This window comes from Xenia sp. Carnegie-2017, unplaced genomic scaffold (genome assembly GCF_021976095.1).
Source record: "Xenia sp. Carnegie-2017 unplaced genomic scaffold, XeniaSp_v1 HiC_scaffold_6, whole genome shotgun sequence".
In the NCBI taxonomy this organism is placed as follows: Eukaryota; Metazoa; Cnidaria; class Anthozoa; order Malacalcyonacea; family Xeniidae; genus Xenia; species Xenia sp. Carnegie-2017.
The window spans coordinates 21433545-21457327 of NW_025813526.1; the positions used below are offsets into that span (position 1 = coordinate 21433545).

Sequence of the window (23783 nt, forward strand, 5' to 3'; positions counted from 1 at the left end):
GTTCAACCACGTTATCTACAACAATCCACCATGTCTGCCATGATTTCAGTTGCTGTGTCAGCAATAATTGAAAATATTTGATTTTGTCTTCGCTGCTTTTTGCTTTATTGAAAATATTATCAATAAAAGTTTTATCATTGGTTAATCGTTGATAAAGTTCAGCATAAGTTTTCAAAAGAGAGTCGATATCTTTTCCTTCGAGTGTCATCACAAATGTCGTACTCTTTTCCCAGTCAAACGAGTTATACATTTCTTCACAAATTTGTCTAGCTAATTCAGATTTACCACTGCCAGGATTACCAGAAATATAGTAATATGTTAGTTCATTATTGTTAGTACTGCGCAAGTTATTGAGATCTGCTGTGATTTTATTAAGTAATTCTGTACGTTTAACCACATCGTGATTTGATTTGCAAGGAAGTTCTTGAAAAGAATTAAATCTGTTTCGTTGATATTTAATGTCATTAATTTCAGTGAATGAAAATGCTAGATCTTTAAATGACTTGTCAATATCACAAAGCATTTTGTCAAATTCGGCATCAGATTTTCTTCCTGGATTTACATGGGTGAAATCGTTTCTTACATCACGAAGTTTTTCCAAAGCAGCTTTAACTTTTGGATTAATTTTTGTTCCAATTGAGTGGGTACACAATATTGCTTTACATATTGTCATGCAATCCCACTTACTTGTGTCACCATCTTTAAGTTTTAACAATATTTTTTCATCACGAAATCGTTTTTTTGATCTTTCAATATTGAACAACTTCTGACCACTAACGTTTGTATTTTCCCATTCTCCGTGAGATTTTTTGTAATTAATGTTCCACTCTTGGATAAATAAATCAACAAGTTCCTTTGTAACAACATCTGAAAATATTTTCTGAATGTAGTAGTTATTCCTTTCTTCTCTTGATTCCATCTAAGGATTATAAAAGGATTAAGATAAATATGGATATAGTTTATCAACCATAATTTATGGACAACTAAAATTTGTTGAATATTATCATTTTGTAAATTTTCAGTTGTATATGAAAGTGGCTAATGAAGCTGGTAGCTAAAAACAACCCTGTGAATATTTGTGTTTAAATTTGTCCTGCATTTAGATATTTCTGTGGAAGTTAGAAAAGTTTTTAAAATCCTTCATAAATAATAATACATTGTATGCCCCCATAGTCATTCAACCGTGTCGTCAAAAAAAGTGAAGCAAGTTTAGGCGGAGAAAGAATATCGTCCCCCAACGCGGGAGTTTACTTGAGTAGACTTTTTGCTCAATATTGGGGCGTTGATTTCAAAGAACGATGTCATACGGGCAATTTTGGGGCTTGAAGCCTTCTTTCCATAAAAATTGTTATTTTAGCTTTATTTTCAACAGACATACACTTTGACATCGAAAGACGTTTAAATATATCAAAAGAACAAACAAATAGTAAAGAAGGCCCAGAAGAAAAATAGAAAAACTTTTACCTTGAGATTTGTCTAAATGTTTAATGCTTTTCGGTGAACGTCGTTTCCTGGCGTACGTCTGCAAAGAATTTTGAAACGACCTTACCAGAGGCGCCAGAGCCACGGGGGCAGATGGTTACCCTTTCCCATTTTGAACAAATGGTAGACGTATATCTTATTTCCCAATATTCAAGCTCCCCACTTACAGATTCTTCTGACTTTATCTGATTCGAAGTCTTGTTAGCTGGTGTCTTTAATTCAGCTGTAATTTAGAGCGTTTTTATAAAACATTTTGATTAATTTCTAATCAAGAAATAAACATTAATTTTGAAGGCAGAGAATGTAATGTGTAAGTACTGTTTACTTTGAAAAATTTACAAGTTAAATAAATAACGTTTGTGTTATGAGGAACATAAAATTTCGCGTTTGTGGGAACGGCACCTACACAGTCAAATTTTGCTGGCAGAATTTTTCATCGCTTGTGTTGAGTCATGCTCATAAAGATCAAATTTGCTGTTAAGTAAATATAATGTACATAATTGGGTTTACCAGTGTGTCCGTTCTCATACGGTCAACACCCAAGAAACACTTATTGACGTCATATATGACGTCCTTATGTACCATATATAGATTAGATATTAGATAGAGCAACTGTTTGACCAATGATAATATTTGTTATTTGTAATGAATACACTATATAAATATTGCTCTGTAAAACAATAAACTCAGCTCGTTCAATAAGTAGAAATTTGAGCAATACCACGTGCTTTACGAGCAAATAAAGATGCAAATAAAAGAACAAGACAATTGCTGATACGAGTGGTCAAACAAAATAGCATCATTTTTCATTCTCAAGAAATTGGTGGAAAATTGACACACGATAACGAAATAGAAAGGGAAAGATGCCTCATCTTCTAGCAGTACTAACTGTGACCCAGGTCAGAAACATCAACGGTCCCACCCCATCAACTGGCAGTACTGTCTATGACCTTGATCTTGAAACATCAACGGTCCCACCCCATCAACTATCACTACTGTTGTGACCTTGGTCATGAAACATCAACGGTCCCACCCCATCAACTAGCAGTACTGTTGTGACCTTGATCGTGAAATATCAACGGTCCCACCCCATCAACTAGCAGTACTGACTGTGACCTTGATCGTGAAACTTCAACGATCCCACCCCATCAACTAGCAGTACTGTCTGTGTCCTGGGTCGTGAAACATCAACGGTCCCACCCCATCAACTAGCAGTACTGTCTGTGTCCTGGGTCGTGAAACATCAACGGTCCCACCCCATCAACTATCAGTACTGTCTGTGACCTTGCTCTTGAAACATCAACGGCTCCACCCCATCAACTAGCAGTACTCTCTGTGTCCTAGGTCGTGAAACATCAACGATCCCACCCCATCAACTAGCAGTACTGTCTGTGTCCTGGGTCGTGAAACATCAACGGTCCCACCCCATCAACTATTAGTACTGTCTGTGACCTGGGTCGTGAAACATCAACGGTCCCACCCCATCAACTAGCAGTACTGACTGTGACCTTGGTCTTGAAACATCAACGGTCCCACCCCATCAACTAGCAGTACTGTCTGTGTCCTGGGTCGTGAAACATCAACGGTCCCACCCCATCAACTATTAGTACTGTCTGTGACCTGGGTCGTGAAACATCAACGGTCCCACCCCATCAACTAGCAGTACTGACTGTGACCTTGGTCTTGAAACATCAACGGTCCCACCCCATCAACTAGCAGTACCGTCTGTGACCTTGGTCGTGAAACATCAATGGTTCGACCCCATCAACTAGCAGTACTGTTGTGACCTTGGTCGTGAAACATCAACGGTCACACCCCATCAACTAGCAGTACTGTCTGTGTCCTGGGTCGTGAAACATCAACGGTCCCACCCCATCAACTATCAGTACTGTCTGTGACCTTGGTCGAAACATCAACGGTCCCACCCCATCAACTATCAGTACTGTCTGTGACCTTGGTCGTGAAACATCAACGGCTCCACCCCATCAACTAGCAGCTCTGTGTCCTAGGTCGAAACATCAACGATCCTACCCCATTAACTAGCAGTACTGTCTGTGTCCTGGGTCGTGAAACATCAACGGTCCCACCCCATCAACTAGCAGTACTGTCTGTGTCCTGGGTCGTGAAACATCAACGGTCCCACCCCATCAACCAGCAGTACTGACTGTGACCTGTCGTGAAACATCAACGGTCCCACCCCATCAACTAGCAGTACTGACTGTGACCTTGGTCTTGAAACATCAACGGTCCCACCCCATTAACTAGCAGTACTGTCTTGTGTCGTGAAACATCAATGGTTCGACCCCATCAACTAGCAGTACTGTCTGTGACCTTGGTCGTGAAACATCAACGGTCACACCCCATCAACTAGCAGTACTGTCTGTGTCCTGGGTCGTGAAACATCAACGGTCCCACCCATCAACTATCAGTACTGTCTGTGACCTTGGTCGTGAAACATCAACGGTCCCACCCCATCAACTATCAGTACTGTCTGTGACCTTGGTCGTGAAACATCAACGGCTCCACCCCATCAACTAGCAGTTTTCTCTGTGTCCTAGGTCGTGAAACATCAACGATCCTACCCCATTAACTAGCAGTACTGTCTGTGTCCTGGGTCGTGAAACATCAACGGTCCCACCCATCAACTAGCAGTACTGTCTGTGTCCTGGGTCGTGAAACATCAACGGTCCCACCCCATCAACCAGCAGTACTGACTGTGACCTGGGTCGAAACATCAACGGTCCCACCCCATCAACTAGCAGTACTGACTGTGACCTTGGTCGTGAAACATCAACGGTCCCACCCCATCAACTAGAAGTACTGACTGTGACCTTGGTCGTGAAACATCAACGGTCTCACCCCATCAACTAGCAGTACTGTCTGTGACCTTGGTCGTGAAACATCAACAGTCCCACCCCATCAACTAGCAGTACTGTCTGTGACCTTGGTCGTGAAACATCAACAGTCCCACCCCATCAACTAGCAGTACTGTCTGTGACCTTGGTCGTGAAACATCAACAGTCCCACCCCATCAACTAGCAGTACTGTCTGTGACCTTGGTCGTGAAACATCAACGGTCCCACCCCATCAACTAGCAGTACTGTTGTGACCTTGGTCGTGAAACATCAACGGTCCCACCCCATCAACTAGAAGTACTGACTGTGACCTTGGTCGTGAAACATCAACGGTCCCACCCCATCAACTAGAAGTACTGACTGTGACCTTGGTCGTGAAACATCAACGGTCCCACCCATCAACTAGCAGTACTGTCTGTGTCCTTGGTCGTGAAACATCAACGGTCCCACCCCATCAACCAGCAGTACTGACTGTGACCTTGGTCGTGAAACATCAACGGTCCCACCCCATCAACTAGCAGTACTGTCTGTGACCCAGGTCATGAAACATCAACGGCACCACCCCATCAACTAGCAGTAATGACTGTGACCTGGGTCATGAAACATCAATGGCACCACCCCCATCAACTAGAATACTGACTGTGACCCAGGTCGTGAAACATCAACGGCACCACCCCATCAACTAGTAGTACTGACTGTGACCCAGGTCATGAAACATCAACGGCACCTCCCCATCAACTAGTAGTACTGACTGTGACCCAGGTCATGAAACATCAACGGCATCACTCCATCAACTAGAATACTGACTGTGACCCAGGTCGTGAAACATCAACGGCACCACACCATCAACTAGCAGTACTGACTGTGACCCAGGTCGTGAAACGTCAACGGCACCACACCATCAACTAGCAGTACTGACTGTGACCTGGGTCGTGAAACATTAACGGTGAATGTTGATCCATGGATCAAAGTTATGAGCGACTTTAACGATGGCAAAAAGCTTCGAAGTAAAAATAAAAGAAGATTTTTTCCGTCCAAATGGCTCAAAAAAGTACGAATGGCTTTCATATCCCGCGAAAAGCAAGCAGCATTTTGTGAAACGTGTACAGAATAAGGGAAGAAATGATTCCAATAAGGGAAGAAATGTTACCTGTTTCAGATTTAAACAGGAGGGACACATAGATAGAAATTTCCGTTGAATACAACCAATAAGAAAGAAGGAAGTTCATGTGTTATTGAAGGCAGTGATGTTGCTTTTATTCATAATATTAAACCCTCTGATGAATGATTTATCGATTCCGCTGCAACAAAACATATGACACACAACTAGGATTTGTTTGTGGGCTATGTTGAATATCAAACACAAACCAAAATATATTTAGGAGACAACACTGTGATACATGCTCTTGGTGAAGGTCTGGTAAAGTTAGTATACCATGTTGAGTTGCACAAAGTGTTGTATGTGCCAAAGCTTACAAAAATTTACTCCGCACCAGCAATGATTGCCATGAAAATCAAAGTCTAATTTAATGGAAATGAATGTATTAGATTATGTTATTGGTGAGTTAACAGATGGCATGCTACATACTGTGAAGGATCCTGAATATTCTCAATCGTCAATTGATACATCTTCTCAAATATGGCATCCAAGGTTAGGCCATCTCAATCATGATTACATAAAGAAAATGATGAAGAAAAATACGGTGAAAGATAATGGAAGAAACGAGAAAGCTGCAAACAATTATGAAGGATGCATTCGCGGAAAGATACACGGGAATCCTTTTCCTCAAACAAGTCAACACACAGCTACTAAAGCATATAAAGTTGTTCACAGTGATGTATGTGGTCTCATGCAAGTTGAATCGAAGGGAGGCAGTTTATATATGGTAACACTTATTGACGACTATTCACGGTTTGCAGTTGCATATTTCATCAAGCGCAAGAGTGAAGTACTCACAAAGTTTAAAGAACTTGTTAATAATATGAAAATCCAGAGTTCAAACAAACGACATTTGAAGATCTTAAGGAATGACAATGGTGGGGAATACACATCAAACGGTTTCATCAATTATTGCGCTAACGAAGGAATAAATCAAGAATTCACAAGCACATATTGCCCAGAACAAAACGAAGTGGCAGAGCGTCTCAACCGTACAACGCTGGAATCTGCCAGGTCTATGATATACACTGCTGCATTGCCATTGAACTTTTGGGCGGAAGCTTGTAATACTGCCATTTATCTTCATAATCGAAGTGCCACAGCTACATTAACGAAAAAAACCATTTGAATGCATATTTGGAGAGAAGCCTGATCTTTCAAACCTAAAGGTGTTTGGATGCAAATGTTTTGTACACGTCCCAAGCTGTAATCGTCAGAAGCTTGATCAAAAATGAAACGAAGCAATCTTTGTCGGATATCCCTCTGGCACTAAAGGATACAAGGTGTTCGACTTAAACCGAAACCGTTTTACAATCAGTAGAGACGTAGTATTTCTTGAAAACAAATTTCCTTTGCTAAACGATCACAGCAGAGGAATGTCGCTATGTTAAGCGATACCGACGTTCATATGGACGATGAAGATGTAACATCAGAAGAAAAACAGAATGAAGGAACCAATGAAAATGCTGATACAACTCATCCAGAAGAGCAAGCAACACAGTTTCAACAAAGTATGACTATAAATGATGAACAATGCTCAAGAAGAGAAGATACTGAGCAAGTGGGAGAGCATGTAGAACCACCAATTCGAAAGACATACGAAGATTCATTTATGGAAGATGTAAGGAAATTAGGACAAACAAGAGAAAAAAAAATCCCTCGTTGATGTCGGGTAGACGCATATCAAGTTGCTGAATCGCTGATTTCAGACATAGATGATCCTAAAAGCGTTAATGAAGCACTGAATGGAAAGCATGCAGAAGTATGGAAGAATGCCATGACAGAAGAATACTCATCTCTTTTGGAGAATAACACTTGGGAATTGGTTGCACCATCGTAAGAGAAGAACATCATTGGTTCCAAATGGGTTTTCAAGGTAAAGAGGAATGAAAATGGATCCGTTGACAGATGTAAAAACAGACTGGTTGCACAAGGATACTCACAATCGAAAGGAACAGATTACGAAGAAGTATTTTCTCCTGTGGCCAAATACACGTCAATCAGAGATCTCCTATCTATGGGAAATGCTCAGAATCTTGAAATCCACCAGGTGGATGTCAAAACAGCGTTTCTAAACGACAATATAGATTACAAAATTTCTATGTCTCAACCAGATGAATTCGTTGATCCACGGAAACCTAATCACGTATGCAGATAAAATAAAAGCATTTTTAACGGTTGAATTTAAATTTCTATGCAGTGTGCACATAAAATTATCGTGAAAATCTTTAACAATTGATCATTTCATATTTATATAAAGCAAAAATACATCGATAAAATTTGCACTAAACACTAATGTTGTAAATATATCTTGCTTAATTGGTATAATTGTCGGAAAAGTCGGTATTTTCACAGTGTAAATCATTCAAAATTTATCGGTGTTTGAAATCCCACAAAACTTAAGAATGTTATCCATATAAAACATATGTAGCGCGCAAGTAACTTATAAGTTATATTTAACTACAATATTCGTGACATCAAAACAAAACAATTGATAAATGTACACAAAACATTAAATAAGAAGGTTAAAATACACCATTACATAAAGAGAGTAAACTTTAAAATCAACATACCTTAACCAATTTAGAAAGATTAAAGGAAACGCAACCAGCTACGTGATGCCCTTGCTTCTGCTTGATAATAAAGAAATTGGAATGTTCACTAAATGTTCAATTTTAATCACCTGCTCTTTTTATTGTAAAATATTGAATTCTGTTCATACCCAATAAAATATGAAATGCAAATTTTTTATTTTAGCTATGACTGAAGTAAACACAAAGAAGTTTTGACTTGGAAGCTTTATGCCAATAAAGCTTTCACAGTTTACTATTATTTATTTCAATTATTGACTGAAATAATCATAAAGGAAGACGGGGTAGCCAGCCTCTTACAAGTTAGATAGCTCAAAATATAAAGATTTATATTTTAGGAAGTTAAGAAAATCGATAAACAGAGCTTCTCTAAAATTGTCAGCGTTCCAACTTTGAAACGTTGTCAATGAAATTTTATCATTTTGTTAACTTTTGATACGGATAAACGAATAATTTGATCAGGGGCGTGAGAAGCAAGTAAAAGTTGGGGCACTCAAGATATTAGGGACAATCTTTATTTAAGAAGGGAATATCAGAGTAATTAATCTCGAAGTCTCTAATTTAGAATAATTTTGTCACATCTCAGTAATCATAGATACTTCAAAATTGATAGCGTTTGGACTTGACAGTTCATCATGCAAAGTTTTGTCATTTTGTGAACTTTTGACGCAAATAAATATTTTAAATTGTCTATCTTACAACAAGTTTAACAATTATAGACCAGAAAAAAATCACGTGTACTACCACGTGAAGAAGTAAGTTTTTATTCCAAGTATGCGCAGTTTCTAAATATATACCTAGCAAAACCTTTTTTTGTCATCATCTGTGTTATGAATAAGATAAATAGATAGATGACTTTATAAACAGTTTATGAATGAGGAAAAAAATTCTTCTTGATAAGAGCCATGTTAGATAACAATTAAATAATTGCACATAGTGATATGCATAACTGAAATTCTGTGACGTGTCATGATTTTGATTCATTTTGTTAATTTTTTAGCCTTGCCGTACCAATGATATTTGAAAAGACTAGCGAAATTAATTGTTGGTGATAATGCAAGAAAGGTCAGCATTTTGAAATGATAAATTATCCAATGTGTTATTGGGAAAATCCCACCAAAATCAACAGACGTATCAATATAAAACATATGAAGCGCGAATTCTACCACGAAAATGACATTCAGGTTTTTTATGACAAATATAACAAAATTCTAGACATAAGAACATACAATTACACTCTGATAGGTGAGCTTTATAATCAACATACCTTAACAAATTTAGAAAGATTAAAGAAGACGCAACCAGCTACTTGTGCCCTTGCTTCTGCTTGATAATAAAGAAATTGGAATTTCAATAAATGTTCAATTTTAATCACCTGCTGTTTTTATTGCAAAACATTGAATTTTGTTCATACCCAATAGAATATTAAATGCAAATTTATTATTTTAGCTATTACTGAAGTAAACACAAAGAAGTTTTGACTTAGAAGCTTTATGCCAATAAACCTTTCACAGTTTACTATTATTTATTTCAATTATTGAACATCCTGACGTTCCAACTTTGAAACGTGGTCAATGAAGTTTTATCATTTTGTAAACTTTTGATACGGATAAACAATAATTTGATCCGGGGCGTGAGAAGCAAGTAAAAATTGGGGGCTCAAGATTTGGGGGCAATCCTTTTTTAAGAAGGGAATATCAGAGTAATTAATCTCGAAGTCACTAATTTAGAATATTTTTTTCACATCTCAGTAATCATAGATACTACAAAACTGATAGCGTTTGGACTTGACCTTTATTATGCAAAGTTTTGTCATTTTGTTAACTTTTGACGCAAACAAATATTTTAAATAGTCTATCTTACAACAAGTTGAACAAATATAGACGAGAAAAAAATCACGTGTACTATCACGTGAAGAAGTGATCTTTTCACTCCAATTAGGCGTAATTTCTAAGGACATACCTAGCAAAACGTTTTTATGTCATCATCTGTTGTACGAATAAAATAAGTAGATAGATGACTGTATAAAAGAGGAAAAAAATTCTTCTTGATTAAAGCCATGTTAGATAAAATTAAAATCATTCCGCATTTATGATATGCATAACTGAAATTCTGTGACGTCTCATGATTTTGATTTATTTTGTTGATTTTTAGCCCTGTCGTACCAATGATATTTGAAAAGACTAGCGAAATTTATTGTTGGTGATAATGCAAGAAGGGTCAGCATTTTAAATTGATAAATTATCCAATGTGCTATTGGGAAAATCCCACCAAAATCAACAGATGTATCAATATAAAACATGTGAAGTGCGAATTCCAACACGAAAATGACATTCAGGTTTTTTATGACAAATATAACAAAATTCTAGACATAAGAACAAACAATGACACTATGATATGTAAACTTTATAATCAAAATACCTTAACAAATTTAGAAAGATTAAAGAAGACGCAACCAGCTACATGATGTCTTTGCTTTTTCTTTATAATAGAGAAATTGGAATGTTCAATAAATGCTTGATTTTAATCACCTGCTGTTTTTCTTGTGAAATATTGAATTCTGTTCATAACAGCGAGACGATAAAATGAGATGAGCAAATTTTATATTTTGGCTATAATTGAAATGTACACGACAGGGATTGATTTAGAAATTTTATTGCAAATTCAATTTCAGCTCAACTCAATCTACTCATGAATGTTGTACACATTTAACTATTATTAATTTTCAGTATTGACATGGGTGTACGGGACCAAAACATCAGGATGCGGACACTATTTTGCTCGACGAAAGCGGAAATCCTTTACATGCAGCGTCGTAGTTAGACATGAAGAAAGACATGAACTTCTGGGGAGCATATTTCCTGACGCCAAGCCACTGATCTGATAATAGACTGGATCTACATGTAGCAAAAAGTGAGCCTAAATATATATATTCACGGCGAGATACAAATTACTATAGAAATGTATGGCGGATAACGATTACAAACATGGATTTTCGAATATTTAAGACCTTTCGCGACTCCTTATTAACCTCAAGTATTAGTCATGGATAAAACAGGTTATGCGAATCGACTTGACATCAAAATGATTCCTATAGCTGTAAAATATCGACGTTAGTGGTGATTTAAAAGTTACATGCGAGAATGTATTTTGTCCCATCGTTGCCAATGCAAGATAGTTCACTGCTCGCTTCCAATTTCTGAGGCATTTATGATCTAGTATACGTTTCAGTTCCTTAGAAATGATGTGAGTTACTTTTTTTATCATTCTTTCTTTATGTTGAGAGATTGTTGACATTTTATTTTTGCTGTAACTTCATTTTTTCATGAGCAAAGTACTATTGATGCTAAACAAGACAAGTCTATTTAGTTTCTTTCGCACTTTATCTTAAGTTTCCATTTCTGTGGTTGTTTTTCTCAAATGGTATAGTCGTACCTTGCTGTAGCATTTAGATATGGTCTTAATTAATGAGTAAATATGATTTTCGTGAACAGTAGTATCCAACATGTGTGCATCGAGATCCTTGAATGTGGTCCTCAAATCTATACCATTTACTACAGACAAAGCAATAGCATCAGAATTCCTTTCCCTTGCGGTAAATTTCCATCTGTAGCTGCCAACATTCTCTGAAAGCACCTCTCTGTTTCATTGCATATTACAATTACACTTGCTGTTGGCTTAAAGAAATTACCCCTGTCTTTTAAAGTCAGGAAAGCAGACTCATTTTTGTAGTTTCTTGAACCGACTGCTTCATGACAAACAGGACAGTTTTTTTTCTTTGCACCATCTGGGCAACATAGCCAGCCATGCGATATTGCGCCTTTTTAAATTCAGATACAGTGGAAAAGCTTGGTGCATCACTATAATCTTCATCCTCATCTCTGTTGTGATTTGTCCTTGTAAATCATACTTTCGGTTGAGAGCAGCATCAATTGTTGTACTTGATTCTTTGTTTGGCATTTTATAGGTGTCCCCAATTACTTCATGTTAGTTTCATCTTGTCTGGTGCAGTTGTTATTGCAACATGGATACTGCTTTATCAAAGTCTTGCAGCAGTAAATTGTTCAGCTGTTGGGTTGTTGTTAAAGCCCTGAGGATCGAATTGCTCCAAGAGCTTTATTCCACTTGTAAAGTGTGACTTCAACAAACCAACAGTTGACCAATTTACAGCTGTAGACAATAAACTGTTGCTGAGAAGCAGTATTCATGGCTGTAAAGGAATTAGCACAAGACAATGTGAAACTGATATACTGGATACAATTGGACACACTTATAATTATAAACCGTGGACACAGTCTTATGTTGCTGTTGATAATTTAAATTAACTTAAGGGACAAACCAAAACCAAGATGATAATAAAGAGGGCCTGCAAATTCATACCTGGCTGGCTACATTACCTTGATGTTTCAAAAGCAGTATACTAAAGTGTCCTAATGTGTGTAGAACGCATTTGTTAGATTTTAATGTCAATGAAAATCATACTTCTTTGAATAATTAAGCACAAAGTGCGACTATACCATTTGAGAAAAACAACTACAGAAATGGAAACTAAAGATAAAGTGCGAAAGAAACTGAATAAACTGTCTTGTTTAAGCATCAATAGTACTTTGCTCATGAAAAAATGAAGTTACAGCAAAAATAAAATGTCAACAATCTCTCAACATAAAGAAAGAATGATAAAAAACTAACTCACATCATTTCTAAGGAACTGAAACGTATACTAGATCATAAATGCCTCAGAAATTGGAAAGCGAGCAGTGAACTATCTTGCATTGGCAACGATGGGACAAAATACATTCTCGCATGTACAACTTTTAAATCACCACTAACGTCGATATTTTACAGCTATCGGAATTATTTTGATGTCAAATCGATTCGCATAACCTGTTTTATCCATGACTAATACTTGAGGTGAGTAAGGAGTCGCGAAAGGTCTTAAATATTCGAAAATCCATGTTTGTAAACGTTATCCGCCATACATTTCTATAGAAATTTGTATCCGCCGTGGTAACCGGAAGTGAATTTGCATTTATAATTAGGCTTCACTTTTGCTACCTGTAGAAGCTATATCCAGTCTATTATCAGATCAGTGGGCCAACTCAATAGAAATCCTGACTTCTTGACTTCTTCACTCGTTATTATGTTCTTATTTCGTTGGAACTGGCAGTTTGCGAATATTTTAATTTTATAGTCGAAATGACCGCGTTTTTACCGTCAAATCTTTTGGCATTATTTGCTGCTAGACCTCCCATACCATATCTTCCGCCTCTGGATAAACTAGGTCATCAGAAAAAGCCTTGGCCGTACAGTGGAATTGCGAGTATCGTTGCTGACTTCGAGGTATTAAATACGTCGATGATTTAATGTTGCAATACATTTTAACACCTCTGTGGGTTTTGTTGTTGCGTTTTGAACACTAGAGGAATGAAAAATCAGATATCTCGATTTTGTTCACATGTGTTGAAGTATAGTACATAGGATGCAAACCGCCTTATTTGACTATAAAATATTGGGTAGTTATCGCGTATTCTATACCGAAACAAACAATTCATTAGTTTTGGCTATCAACCTGATATACAAAGATTTTTGAAAAACTTTGATGTTCACAGTTCAAGGGAAATATACGTATTAAAATTTTCCCGGCCTTGTTTGTTCTTGTGAAAACCACGTGATTGAAATAAAAAAATATTTAGGTTTATCAACATAATTTTTCAATAAAGTTGCATGTGAAGCTTCTCAAGAATTTGATGTACTAGAAATTAAATATGATGCAATATATTTTTCTTATTCCAAAAATTTTATATCACCAAGTTGACAGCAAGTACATATCTCATATGATTGGGTTTTCTGATTTTTTTAAAGTCATATAATAGCTATTGTTTATTGTACCTCATTGTTTTTAAATCAGTCATAAATCCAGATGATATAAGTAGACAGCTACATTAAGTTGAACTTAACAAGTTATTCTTATTCCCTATCTGTTTGAGTACACAGAATGTGAATTTTGATTTCATTTGTAAAGTAATTGAATGGAAAGGTCTAATTTAATCAATTGATGAACTTTCTTTTTCTATTGTGTTTAATTGGATTTGCTCGCTTTTGCGTGATTTTAATAAGATTTTTTTATACAAAGAAATGCTAACATATTAATGCTTTTAATTATACATATATTATTTTTCTAATGATTTTTGGGAATTTTGGTTTTTTCATAATTTCGGAGAATTCAAGTAGAACTTTTACTTTATTTAGAATAAAGTCAATAACATTTTTGAAATTTCAAGGTTATATGCACACACATTTCTTGCATTGAAAACTGCCCAAGCTCAGCAATTCTAGTGCTTAGCTCGAAGTGATAGATATATTTAGTTAAACCTTGTAGTTTTTTCTAATTTTCAAGTGTTGAATGAATGTGCAAAACTTTTGAGCAACATTAATCCCCAACTAAGAGACATTGATTTTCATATTCCTCAGCAACTGACATGTGATTGTGTATAAGGTACATTGCCAATGTGGTATCTATAAAAAACTGAATCACTTCAAAAAGTTTGCAGGTGCTATCAGTAAAATCGACTCTACTTATTTTTCATAGGATCCTGAAGACACACCTGATCCAACTCGTGCAGAAACTAGAGTTGAAAAAATAGAAAGAAAGGTATGTTTTTGGTTTCAGGGTGGTAAATTTTAAGTTGGTACATCAAACCAGTAAAGTGAAGTAGGTGAAAATTTGTGAAATTGGAAAGTTCCATATTTCAAAATCAAAGCAAACATAGATTATCACTACCTACGTTCAAAAAATATTTTCATACAAAATCCGATAATATTACGCATTACTGCAAGACTAATGGAGCAAGCATTACTTTGGTGTATTCAGCAGCGAGGTCAGTAGTTTCTGTATGAATGTATGACCTGTCGGCAATCTTCAAAGCTCTAAAATATGTTTTCAATTGGCCAGTTATTGATTTTGACCAGTCTGCAGGCAGGCAACTTTAAGTGTGCTTTGACTGATCTGTAGGTTAGCTTGCAAACTTTCCTTTAATACAATTGGTCAACAAAAGAGCAAAGAAAACCGTCATTGGTCAATTTCTATTGACTGGTCTGTCAGGTCAAAAGTTGAAAATAAACACATCGCACTCAATACAAATCATTGTTCCAACTCAAAGTCTGTATTATAAGGATATTTTAGTGCACTAAATGAAAAATGGTTGTAACAGCTTGAAAAACCTTATTCGGTTCAAAATATTCCTGCTTTTGGCCTATATGTACGAGGCACACTATCCCTAAAGAGCTGAATTCTAAATTGAGAATGTTAAAGCGGGTGCTGAGCTGATCACATTGTTGAATAGGAAATTATAAAAATGCAAATTCATTTCACTGCAATTTTAGAGCTGAAGTTTATATCCCTCTGGATTAAAAACAAAGATCAAATACACAGCTTTAATAGTACTCATTACATTTTTATTTGTCATGAAAGCACAACGTTTTCTTTATAAAGTTTACTTTTCTCTGTAATATGTCTCTGCTAGTAATTACACCTATTTGCATTTTATTTCAAGTGCTTAAAAAGTCTTGAAGATGCAGAGTTTATCTTAAAAATACATTTTCATTTTTGAGTTATTTAACAATATTATGACTTATGATTTTTGAGATAGGGCAAAAAGTTGTATTGAGCTTTGCTTACATTTCAGAAAAATTTGAACTTTAATTAGTATTAATATATTCATGTCAGTATCAAAATGGTATGAAGGGGGTAAGATAAAAGGCTGGATCCACCACTGTTCTCATCATTACAACTTTTAAAGAAGTTCAATAAACTTGTGAGAGGATCAGTTGTCAGAATAAACTTGTGAGAGGATCAGTAGAATAAATGTAGAGGATCAGTTGTCAGAATAAACTTGTGAGAGGATCAGTTGTCAGAGTAAACTTGTTATCAGTTGTCAGAATAAACTTGTGAGAGGATCAGTTGTCAGAATAAACTGTGAGAGGATCAGTTGTGAATAAACTTGTGAGAGGATCAGTTGTCAGAATAAACTTGTGAGATGTCAGAATAAACTTGTGAGAGGATCAGCTGTCAGAATAAACTTGTGAGAGGATCAGTTTCAGAATAAACTTGTGAGAGGATCAGTTGTCAGAATAAACTTGAGAGGATCAGTTGTCAGAATAAACTTGTGAGAATGTTGTGAATAAACTTGCAGAGAAGAATAAACTTGTGAGAGGATCAGTTGTCAGAATAAAGAGAGGATCAGTTGTCAGAATAAACAGTAATTTATAACATAATATATATATATAGTGACATGATGGTGGTGGCTGATGGTAAAATATTTAACTAGAGCTGCTTACGTTGTATTTTTAATAGAAATGTGAAAGAATTCAAAGCGGATTTGGGAAAGCTGCAGAAGAATGTAAGTTGATCCTAAATTGTTATAAATGTTCTAAATTGTTTTATTTTATGTTGCAGGCTGTTGGTGAAGAGTAGTGATTAAATAAATCTTATGTGATGTTTACTTTGCACTAGAACTTAGCACTGAACCTTTAACATTGACAAAATGAAGTGCGTTGTGAACATACCTGTATTTTTGTACCAATATAATTTTAAAAAATAAACACATCGCACTCAATACAAATCATTGTTCCAACTCAAAGTCTGTATTATAAGGATATTTTAGTGCACTAAATGAAAAATGGTTGTAACAGCTTGAAAACCTTATTCAATTTCAAAATATTCCTGCTTTTGGCCTATATGTATGAGGCACACTATCCTGGTCTATATTGCCTTTAAGTCAACTAAAACAGGAATAAGCTGTGTTAATAAAATTTGTCAGGCAATGCAACAAAATCATTTGCCACTGACTCTTAACACCAAAGATGGACACAGTCACTAGTGTTTTAGTGGTTTGTACTCCACTACAAAACTCAACATCATAAAACTGTGAAATTTACGCACTGTATGATATTTATTTTAATTATTTTAGGGGATCCTCACACTGATCCAAATGCTGTCACGGATGCATTTAAAACTTTATTTTGTTGGGAGACTGGTAAGCAATATTTTTTAGGAATAGGAGTTGAGCATTACTTCGGGGCTGTTCATACGAGCCCAGCTAACTGGGATTCAGTGAGGCGTTAATTGATTTTGGCAAATGGAAACAATTCTATTCTTACATATCATTAGATAAATCTTCTAGAGCAACTTCACTATATTTTGATTTAATAAGTATGCAAAACATTTAAAATTGAAACAACCAGTTTGGCCCAATTTGAGAATTTCAACAGGAATGGCTTGTGGCACTTAGCAAACAGCTGTAATCTTTAAGCTTGAAGTTTTGCCCCCTTTCAATGCCTCAAAATCAATTAACGCCTCGATGAATCCCGTGTAGCCGGGCTCATATGAACAGCCCCTTAATTAGATGAGTACATTGTTAATTGTTTTAATTATTCGTTATATGCATACCGTATGTAACCAGGTTTTTTTAGTTATTTACACCCACCATTACATGTATGTATAGTTAAGGTTATTATCGAGAGCTCACTATAACGGTCGGTCAACGGCAATGACCGCCCCAAAAAGCTTGTTGACCGGTTTGTTTACGTTACCGGTCATTTTGACCTACCTTATTTTTACGTCTTTCCAAGTACTCCAGTCGTGCGATGCATGGTAACAACTTTACAGCTTGAAACATCAACAGGAGAGTTTGTTTTCTCAAAAAATTATCTTTTCACCTTCTATGGTGCAAGTTGTGCCTAAAGTGAATGTTCGAACCAGGGAGTATTGTTAAAAGGATCTTTATAGACTGTTGGTATTCCGATAGATTTGGCGGCATTCTTCTTCATAGCCAAACGTTGATTACTTCTAAAAGTTACTCCTTGCTTAACTCAGAAAATGACTACTCACAGCTTGTCGGAATGTTAGCCTATTCAGACACCAACAATCGTTTTAAGGACTTCGCCAACTTGAACTTTGTCGGTCTCGTCTACAAACATGTTTACATAATTGCGTAAAAGCACCTTCGTTAATACTTGTTTAATGTAAAAGACGAGTTTTTTCCAAATAGACATGTTTAGATATCTCATTCATTTGCGGCTGTGGACGTTTCTGTCGTTGTTTTGAGACCTGGTATGTTTATGAATGTATCTGAAAGGTTTTATCTTTTTTAGAATTACGATACATCGGAAAATAAACTGCGAAGAGAGATGGAGGTTTATGGTCCTGTAAAATCGGTCAGTGTAGTTAAAGTGCCTATATCGTGTTTTTGCATTTCTGCTATTTAAACAGTTCAGAGTACTTTAAAAATTTTTGTAATATATTTTATAGTTGGAAAATATGATTTTGCTGGATATTTTTGCACTCCAAGTTGAAAAATTGACCATTTTCGTTATTTGACCGCCAGAATAAAAAAACTGGCAACTAATGTTATTTTTGACGTCACATCGGGAATTCATCTGATGCGTTTTGTTTAAAATTGGATGTATTTGAACATCCACGACACAAGATGTCATACACGTAGCAAATGCAACAATATAGCTATGCTTTTGAGGAAATTATGTGTAAAATACAGTGTTTTCTTAAAACGGGTTCCCGATATGACGTCAGATCTAGACATTCGCCCTAGTTTTTTTGATGTTAAGGTCAGGCAAATCATCACCGACTTTGAGCTCTAAAAAATGCACGAAGATCAAATTTTCGATTTATAAAATATGGTCAACTTGTTTTTAGGACATGACGTTTTATAAGGAAGTATTTTTGGCTTATTGAAAGCAATAAGTTGTCTTCAAGGATAAGAACTTTGAGTGATTTTTATGATTGTCTGTATCTTCTCCGCATGTAGATTCAAATGGTGACCAATTCTACCACAGGAAAACCTCGTGGTTATTGTTTTGTCGAGTTTGAACATGAAAGGGACATGCATAGTAAGTTCTACCATTACAAGTTCTACCATTTGTTTTGTAATTAACAATTTTAGTTCTTTAATGAGCGCAAAGTTTCGAAATCGTTTATTTTTCTAAATGACCGTGTTGTGGTAAGTTGTCTGTAATGGTAAGTCGTTGAACACAGCCTGGTTAGTACGATGTTGTTGTTGGAACAAAATCCGATTTTTTTATCACGTTTTTAATAATTTTCTCACTGCAATGCCATCGATATCTACCACCATTTTTTTCCGGTGGTGTTTCCAACACTTTCAATTCCAATGCAATCAAAGTAATATGCTGCTATTATTAAATCATTTCAGTGCAAATACTGTCGATATTGCCAAGTGAATGGCAACAGACGATTGCTCGCTCCTATGCCATGGCTAACACTACTTGATCATTTAAAATGTTTCATTTTAACTGGTGGGTATTTTGGTGGGTATAGGTTCGTATTACATTCGAATGCTTTTAAAACAAAGAAAATATTGTTTACTCTTAAAATATTGTAAAAAAGCAGAAAGAGTTAAATAAGTATATGGGTCGTGTAACTATAAAACATTTCCAAATCATGAACAAGTTCTATTTAAATAGTATTAAATATGCAATCTTATTTGAACTATTTTCATTAAATCTACTTCATTTACTAGCCATGCACTTGATAGGCTACCCACATGTACGCATTTCGTACCTATTTTTACCGTCCAGCCTACGTGATGCAAACCTCGACTGAAATAAATCATACAAAGCTGTTTCTCGATGTTTGCTACCAATATTTTTCGCTACAGTAAGCAAATATGGGGTAAGGTTGATTGGTCGGTTTATCTTCAAGTGTTGTCGATTTCTGGTCTCGGTGTATCCACCTGCCTACCTTATAAGCTATGTACAAGGCAGTTGTTTGGTTTTTTTGGTGTTTGTTTGAGTTAGTCCTTAGTTGTTTCGTACCATTGTAGCCGCTTATAAACATGCTGACGGTAAGAAGATTGACGGCAGGCGTATAGTAGTTGATGTGGAAAGAGGAAGAACAGTGAAGAACTGGAAACCTCGACGTTTAGGTAAATAAGATGGTGATTTTGAAAAAATTTATTTATCAACGAGTGGAAGGAAACTGTCACTGCGAACAAAATGTAAAATAATTGGGGTATCAATCTAAGTTTTAGGAAATAATCAATCAATGTCAATCCTAAATTTTAGGAAGGATTTCAAGCCATAAGTAGGAACGTGTATTTTAGTATCCTAAATTTTTATCTGTTAGCCCTGGGCTCATATAAGTTCGTGAGTTCTTTTTTATGGGCTAGAAAGGGAGGACTGCTGCTACACACTTGGTATATTTCAATTTCATATTTTTTGTGCTATAAGTTACGTCTTTCTGACTTTCTATCAAGGTGGAGGGCTAGGTGGCACACGAAATGGTGCTCCTGAAGCAAACATAAAGCATTCTGGCCGCGTCGAAAATTTTGACAGGTATGATGAATGTTCGTTAGCTGTAAATGATTTGCCATAATCGTAATTCAGTTACTTGTTTTAGTGCTATTTTTATTGTGGTTTGAAAATTATTGTTCAGCAAAAGATTAATCCCATAGTTAACCATGATGTAACGTGATCAAGTGATTTTTTCTCCCCGCATTAAGGCCCGTTCACATCATCCGATTAGTCGGATCACAAAAAATGGATCGTGTGAGCACATACAAAGCGAGCTTTCGACAGTCGGATCCGTCAGTCTGAAAATTCGCCGATGTTACGGATGTTCTGTTTGTTTAAATTAATGTTCCAATTGTGTCGCAGAGAGTACTTAAAAATTTCTTTTGTTTATGCGGGGCGACAAATTTAATAACTGTCATTTAGATTTAAGATCTTAAATGTCGTTTAGACCTTAATTGCAAATTGCATCGATTTTTGAAGAATATTACCAAACCTTTACAATATACGAACAAGGGGGAGTTTCGTTCTGAGCCAATCATAGGTTAGTTTACGTTTTAGAAATTAGCCAATCAGAACTCGCAAAACGCGAAAATGTAAACAAAAGGATTGAGAAATTTGCACTTTGTTTGAAGCCTTTGGTGAGCTACGTTTTTGAGTAAATAAATATAAAAAGCAAAGATTCATATAAAGCAACACTTTTTCTTCAAATTCCTCTTGGGCATTTTAGAATTGCGATCTAGAACGGAATTTATCGGCTGTTTAATAGCTACCATTTTACACTCGCGAAGTAGCATTGATTATGTGCTTGGTTTACAAGGGGTTCACCAGTCAGAGCGTATGTGGAACTTTTATTCTGGCGCAATTAGATTGCTCCAACTTTCCATTGCTCTATGGATTTTGCAGTCTTTACTTCAGGCTGGTTTTTAAAGTTACTGGTCGGTTAATGAGGTTTTCTAAAGGAAAGAATTTTTTTAACCGTTAAAATTTTCACTTGACGCTTTTCAATGTTTGTACTATGCAATTATTATAAAAACCACGTGTTTCATTTCATTAAAATTTTAAGTAGACAAGTATTGACATTTGCATTTCAACATGTGCAACTTGTACGGAACCTTAGGAAAACTAAAAACCAGCAGTCCCGAATATTTTAAATTCAAGTTATATTATTGTCAAATTTCCAGGTTTTGTCTGAGCAATCACAGTTTGTAGCATTTTTATTGGTGTTGAAAACATTTGCACGAATGCTCGGGTTGGTATAAAGCGAAGTTCATTTTAATGACAATAAACATTTCATATGTCTCAAGACTTCACTTTTTACTCTGAAGCAATCTTCTGGAATTGAAAGACCCTGCCTACTCATGCCTGCATGTTGGATGAGACAGCGCCTAAAATTGACCTGAAAATGGATTTTACTATTTTTTTTAGGGATCGCGAGCGAGATGAACGTGATCGTGGTGGTGAATATCGTGACCGTTCAAGGCGTGATCGTGAACGAGACCGTGGTCGTGATAGAGATCGCGATAGACATTATCGTCGCCGAGAAAGGGATCGTGAGGTTCGGGATTGTGATGGTCGGGATCGCTGGTGTCGGATGACGTCGAATCTTTATTTATCAACGTGCCTTTGAACAGAGCAATAAAAATAGTTTTGGAAAGAAATTTTTGAGAAAATCAAATTTTAACTAAACTTGAGAAAAGAACTCTTAAAAAACTTATTATTGACTGTTGCATTAAAAGCGCTTTTTCTTTCGACAATGAAATTTTTTAAACAAACCGATGGGGGTTTCAATGTACTCCTTCTTAGCCCCCATACTCACTAACATAATTCTACAACACACTGAAACACACTGTGCAGTCGCTTTGGTCGCGGGACTAAAGCGAATTGATGCGCGCGCGTTTCAATGTACGCCTCCTTAGGCCCCATACTCGCTAACATAATTTTACAACACACTGAAACGCACTGTGCAGTCGCTTTGGTCGCGGGACTAAAGCGAATTGATGCGCGCGCGTTTCAATGTACGCCTCCTTAGGCCCCATACTCGCTAACATAATTCTACAACACACTGAAACACACTGTGCAGTCGCTTTGGTCGCGGGACTAAAGCGAATTGATGCGCGCGTTTCAATGTACGCCTCTTAGGCCCCATACTCGCTAACATAATTCTACAACACACTGAAACACACTGTGCAGTCGCTTTGGTCGCGGGACTAAAGCGAATTGATGCGCGCGCGTTTCAATGTACGCCTCCTTAGGCCCCATACTCGCTAACATAATTCTACAACACACTGAAACGCACTGTGCAGTCGCTTTGGTCGCGGGACTAAAGCGAATTGATGCGCGCGCGTTTCAATGTACGCCTCCTTAGGCCCCATACTCGCTAACATAATTCTACAACACACTGAAACACACTGTGCAGTCGCTTTGGTCGCGGGACTAAAGCGAATTGATGCGCGCGCGTTTCAATGTACGCCTCCTTAGGCCCCATACTCGCTAACATAATTCTACAACACACTGAAACGCACTGTGCAGTCGCTTTGGTCGCGGGACTAAAGCGAATTGATGCGCGCGTTTCAATGTACGCCTCCTCAGGCCCCATACTCGCTAACATAATTCTACAACACACTGAAACACACTGTGCAGTCGCTTTGGTCGCGGGACTAAAGCGAATTGATGCGCGCGCGTTTCAATGTACGCCTCCCAGGCCCCATACTCGCTAACATAATTCTACAACACACTGAAACGCACTGTGCAGTCGCTTTGGTCGCGGGACTAAAGCGAATTGATGCGCGCGCGTTTCAATGTACGCCTCCTTAGGCCCCATACTCGCTAACATAATTCTACAACACACTGAAACGCACTGTGCAGTCGCTTTGGTCGCGGGACTAAAGCGAATTGATGCGCGCGTTAGTCGCTTGAACGTCAGAAACACACATGCAAAAATGAGCATGGCGACCACATTGTGACTATCAACATGGCGTCTAGTCATCAGGCTAAGTTACTAGCATCTGTTTGCATATTGTACGAGCTGGAAGAGGTTGAAAAACGGGAAAAATAATAAAATGAAAAGATTATGGGCTCGTCAATAAACAGGCAAAGGAGAGTACAAGGAGATTTTCTGCACTTGGTTCAAGAACTAAGAACCGATGAGGAGCAGTTTAATCTGTATTTTCGCATGAGCCCTCAAATATTTGATGAGCTGCTGGCTTTGGTTGGTCCATCTCTTCGTAGGCAAGATACTCAAATGAGGCAAGCAGTTGGACATGCTGAAAGACAAGCAATCACATTAAGAAGTTTTTCTTTTTGTATCTGATGTATACATCTCTAAGGTTTTTCATTTTGGCCTTGAGCTCCTCAACCGATAAAATTGATAAA

General features: G+C 36.8%; 2 long non-coding RNA genes and 1 pseudogene across 2 annotated transcripts; 2 read left to right on the top strand and 1 right to left on the bottom strand.

The window, feature by feature from the left end:
• Positions 1–776: 776 nt before the first annotated feature.
• Positions 777–10556, bottom strand: LOC124458198. Its single transcript, XR_006953069.1, has 3 exons — positions 10509–10556; positions 8070–8129; positions 777–919 (listed from the first exon to the last, which is right to left on the bottom strand). It is a non-coding gene; the product is annotated as an uncharacterized LOC124458198 (long non-coding RNA).
• LOC124458199 lies at positions 9119–10989 on the top strand. The gene is made up of 3 exons (XR_006953070.1): positions 9119–9152; positions 10242–10306; positions 10817–10989. It is a non-coding gene; the product is annotated as an uncharacterized LOC124458199 (long non-coding RNA).
• Positions 10990–13212: 2223 nt separating this feature from the next.
• On the top strand, positions 13213–22183 carry LOC124457970 (annotated as a pseudogene).
• Positions 22184–23783: the final 1600 nt, after the last annotated feature.